Source organism: Apostichopus japonicus, chromosome 3 (genome assembly GCF_037975245.1).
Source record: "Apostichopus japonicus isolate 1M-3 chromosome 3, ASM3797524v1, whole genome shotgun sequence".
In the NCBI taxonomy this organism is placed as follows: Eukaryota; Metazoa; Echinodermata; class Holothuroidea; order Aspidochirotida; family Stichopodidae; genus Apostichopus; species Apostichopus japonicus.
Genome location: NC_092563.1, coordinates 24,480,040 through 24,485,909, shown reverse-complemented (window position 1 = coordinate 24,485,909; position 5,870 = coordinate 24,480,040).

Genomic DNA, 5,870 nt, shown 5'->3' with positions numbered 1-5,870 from the left:
ACTGAGTGTACGAAAATGCCACGAAACGGTTGTTTTGATAACCAGAGAAAGTTAGTTTACGAATAACTGAATTATTTTAGATGTCGGATATTGTGGAACTAACAGTTAGTAATTTACTGAATCGCTTATTCACTGCAATTAATGATTGTATCTCTACAATCTGAAATGAAAATTAGGTGTGTCGTTGTAAGTTAGTGATTGGTAGTTGCCAAAACTGATCAATGCTATGTTATTGACTTGGGTGGATTTATAAAATAAAGACATGACAAGTCTCTGACTTCAACACATATCTATTTACAAGGAAAACATAAATATAACTAGAACGGAAATAACAACTTAGAGACATCAGGTAGGAATGTGAAGTGATGGCACACCTCGTGTACTGCATATACATCAATACTTGGAGACCTTTGATTGGTCTATTCGAGTAACATGTACACGTCACGTTTTAACATAATATTACGTAACACATCACATTACAGTCAGTTGTTCTGATGTAACACAACCTGGATAAGGAAGCACAAAAGCAAATTACAAACTAGGATTCTTGTGGTCTAGGGAACACCCGCTACTCATAGCTGGTATAGTATAACTACTGTTCATATCCTGTAACACATGTTACCGTGTTACGAACACAAAGTAGTAAATACTGTTTAATGCTATTCGTTTAATGGAAGAGTATGAATAGGCCTATGGATATACCCGAACGTGGCCTTTCTTCGTTCTCGACGAATTGGCGTAATTTAAAGGGAGGTGCAAACTGGAATCAACCGGTACCGAACCTCCTTTACTTCATCTCGTAGGCATTTTCGTCTTCGTAGACTCCTTGTCCAGTCGCGCAGTTCTTTGTCTTACACGGGAACAAGTTAACAGCTTTGCAGTTGTTACAGTGCCACTTGTAACACATGTTACCGTGTAACGAACACAAAGTAATAACTGATGCACGGTTGTGGGACATGAACAGTTGTTGCTGTAGCAGCTATGAGTATCGTGGTTGTGGGGAAATCGGGAAAATATTTCCTCGATGACAGCGTTACCGTGCTTCAGTAGGTACAGAGGTCAAGGTTCATAAATATATTACAAACAGTTAGTTTATTTCCAGTAACCTCTGGAGGATTACAGGAGGTACATTTCAATACTACAGAAATAGAAGTGCACACGGTAAGACTGTGATATGGGCAGAGGTAATAGGTCATTTTTGGTTGCGAGTAATAGCTAAAATGCTTCTTTTTTATTTAAAAAAAATTGTATTCATCTGATATGTGATTGTATGTCGTCTTACGTTACGTGGAATGCCATTTCATGCACCCATCATATCCATCGGCTTTATAGTTTACGAGGAAGTTTTCCCTACCGTCATTGACCCACAACCTACCGGTATATCTTTTCACCCTAATGATTATCCACTTATGTTATTGTGGTAAACTGTTGTAGCCTACCCCTCCCACCATTCACTAATGCTCAATTAATAATCCATCAAGTGCCAGATCAGTGACACAGTGGATGTGTAGTGGGCAGCATTTCATAGGTACCATTTTCCAAGTACCAAGTTGTTGATAAATTATCATGATCATGGTGAAGAGCCTACTCTCCTTGAGGGCAGCTGTTCTACAATCCTTTTACTACCATATAGCATGGTATGGCAATGTTCATCTGCCCCACCCAGCCCTCCCATCAATGTTCTTGTCTTTAGCATAACATTTAAAATCTGGAAACGTCATTAAGTTAGAGTGATATATATTAAGATGAGTTCTTATATGACCATGAAGCCTACAATATGAGACAAATCTTCCAACTTTCTGCTTAAAAAACAAATCAGAGGCTAAATAATTTACATCTTTATCATGTTTTCTACCCTAGCGTATGAAATTCATTCAAAGCCCAACGTCGAATGTAGCCTCCGACACCTAAATCGACCCGAACGGGAAAATTAGACCAATATCAGCTTGACATCATTCCTCGAATTGATATTTCTCACATTTTAACGATGGACTGACACGGTGCGAACATGACTTTCACCTTGACAAGTTTACATATTTCGTTGGTGACAAATACAAACAATTGTGACAACTACAAACAATTGTGTAGATATAAGAACAATACACTTATACCAAGTCAAAATCCTGTCTCACGGTGTATTGAATGAATATACGTTTCACTCTTAGTAAGTTAACAACCTTGTCAATTATAACGTTTGTTCACAACTAAAGAACTGTTTACCTCCAGCTAGATAAACATGTTCCATTTTACTTTGAGGCCTTATAAGGTCTTATTTGGAGGTAGTTTATATACATGGGTCTCACACTAAAGGTGTATACAATATAGTGTTTTTTATTAGGCTATCTGAATGATTATATAACCATTTGTTGTTGTTATTCTTGTTTTCTCGTTGTTGCTGTTGTTGTGGGTGTTATTATTGTTATTGATTTTGTTGGTACTTGTTTTGTCGGATTTCTCCTTCATTTTATTTAAATAATTTTCCGAATGCGGACAAAATGAGACGATGAAGCCCAATTTCCATTTCACCAACCTAACTCAAAATAAGGTTTGCTACTCTTACAACATTTTTACATCTAATGTACAATGCCAAAGAGAAAGTATGAATAATCTTATACGTTCACGTTGAAGAGCAGAAAATTTGCTTCAAATTTGGAAGACAAACAAGCAATTTAAATTTGTAATTTTGCATCTACCAGGACAAACGTGTTTGCTTCACTCCAGTACACAGTTTTCATACGGTTCGTACCAAATGTAATATATAAATTCAAATGGACATATCTCAAAAACGGCTTGTAAGCATTGAATGAAACTTTAACCAAGATGCATGTGTCGCTCATCAAATAGACCAATATCGCATCAGACAACATGATATGCGATGTAAAAACTTCAATCGCTTCCACACGATAGAATAAAACGTAACTTTGATGTATGTGAGGTGAAATTGTCATAGTATTGGATCAGCGGCTGATTGGCCTATACCGGCACTATAACTGCATGGGAACTACTGGCGTAAAAATGCGCTCGTTTTCCGCTTGATCACACGACTAACTTTTCTTAAGAGGTGCCAAATGCGCTGCTTGTGTCAAAGCTCCAGCGCCGTCCGTCGGTTTAATCACTGAGCAGGTAGCAGTTATTAATATTCAAATACCCACTTGTACTGATTTAGCCATTAAAGCAGTGGCGTAGGAAGGTACTTTTGAGTGGGGGGCTGAAGACTGGTGGCCGGCCTGGGGGAGGGGTCTAAGGGGAGGGGGTGTCTCCCTCCCCTTTGGAATTTTTGCATTTCCAGGTAGCCTCAGATGCAATTTGGTGCAATATAGCACACTTCAACACCCACTCCATTTTGTAAACTTAATTTTGTATTTTCACCAGGCCTTAGATGCAATTTGGTGCTCCAAATGAGATTTTTTTTCTCATTTGGCGCCCCCCAGCCCCCCGGTTCCTACGCCCTTGCATTAAAGACTTCTTTGTTAGTATGTCAGACATATTGCTGTAGCCATGTATATGGATATCTTACCTTGGCCTAGATGTATATAGATTAATTGACATATTTCATGGTTTCTCCACTGTATGACTCAACATACAAAGTATAGCTTTCTGTGTTGTTTCGAGAATTGCATATCAAAGCTTACCATGCATGGGGTTGATGGAAATAAGATTTATTATTTCAACAATTAGCTAAATCAGGAAATCCTCCTAAATAATTCGGTTGCCAATTTTGAGAAAAAACAAAACATTCTATGTATTTGAACTAAAATTCGTTGATTAACGGCGATGGACTGTGTTGATATGGTATTGTTATATATAAGATAACTTATCGCCAACAAGCTGTTTTTCAAGATCACAGTATACAAAAGACGTTCAACCCCATGGACACAATTGGTGACTTCGCTACCAAGCGTTGTTATTAAAAAGATCTTTCGCTCTGCTCTCTCTCTCTCTACTCTGCTGGTAATGTATAGACGTGTTAACCGGAACAAATTCTACTCAAATTAAAAGTCATATCTCTTCTTTTGAACTCTACCGCGAATAGTTGGCAAAAAACTAAATCCCTTGCTTATGTGTCAAAAACAACTTCCGCTTCAGATTCTAAAGATGTATTTAATTAGCACCATTTTTTTTTATGAGTTCAAATACTGTTTACACACTTCGTTTGGAGGAAACTGATTAAACTTGTAGATCACGTACTTACGTCTATCTTCAATACATAAATAAAATACACCAGAATGCCTCCATGCGTATAAAGGAAGTTTAACTAAATAAACAATTGCATTCGTTATCCTTTGGAAATTTATAACACACGTAGGGAAGGGGGTGGGGGGAGGTATAAATCCCTCATAAAATATTATTATCATAATAACAAGATAAAGGAAAAGGGTTGGGGTGGTGTGTGCGGGGTGGCGGGGTAGCGGGTTATCTGTGCAACCGATGTGAATGCTCCGCATTCGTAGGTATTACGAAGTGCTAAGTACAGAAGTAATACCCGTCCATGTCGCGGGCAAGGTAGCGGGGGTAGGGATGAGGTTGGCGCAAAACTAACTTTGAGTGTCTTGCGATCTGTGCGGTTCATTACTCTGTGAGCGTTTCCGTCCACCGTCACTTATACGATACATCAGTATGCAATATATAGATCAAAGGGCCATATTCTTACACTAATCGGGCATGATTCTGTACATGACATACAAATGAACTGGAAATAAATGGGAGGATTAAATGTATTTCTCAGCTATGGACAATGTGACAATGATATGACAAAGCGAAGTATTGTACACTGTTAGTCAAAATTTCCATAACAATTTTTTGTTAATAACTCTAGATATGTTGTTTCCTTAATGTAGACCTTTTTCTTCAAAAGAGATTTACTTTCCTACTATAACCTGCTTGCTGATTGATCCATATAATGTGATACATTTGGAATGTTTTCTCAGTTCTAATGTGGTTTTCAAGAATTTCATCAGCGCTTTGCAACTTGTTCGTAAAAACATTATTTTCCTAACTGGATATATGATTTTCTTATCACACACACGTATTTACAATATGTCCACCGGCCATAGGGCACTCTGCGCCAAGATAGACGCCAACCAACCAAAGGTATATATATATATATATATATATATATATATATATATATATAAAGTAGAGTAAGGCAAAATATGTCACCAAAAACAGAACTAGTATTGTTCGATATAGGTGACAAACGCCTACAGTGGAATTACGATCTTCCTTACCGGTTTCGAACCTCTGGACATATAATCAGCGTCCATAGCCTAGTGGTTAGGGTGTCCGCGTACAGAGCGGGAGGCCCGTGGTTCGAATCCCGGTGGAGGCTGAAAGTTTTTTCACTGTTCTTGATTTTCCAACTCATTACGATTTTCATTTATATATATATATATATATATATATATATATATATATATATATATAAAAATATATATATAAAGGTCAAAGTTCCATCCGAACCGCCAAATGCGCCAGTTGCTTCAATGCCCAACCGCCGTCGGTTGGATCCTTTAGCCGGTAGAAACCCATAGGCCTACCCCAGTCAGTCCCTGTCATGGATTCTGACTTTATAACTCACATGGAAAGATTTCGGTTCTTTTCATGTCTATTATGAAGCTAACAGTTCGTGCATGAACTCACAGTATGAAAACCGTTATATTCATTTTCCCAGAAGCATGACCAATCATTAGCCGGTAGAAACCCATAGGCCTACCCCAGTCAGTCCCTGTCATGGATTCTGACTTTATAACTCAAATGAAAAGATTTCGGTATTTTTCATGTGTATTATGAAGCTAACAGTTCGTGCATGAACTCACAGTATCAAAGACGTTCTATTAATTTTCCCAGAAGCATGACCAATCATGTGTGAA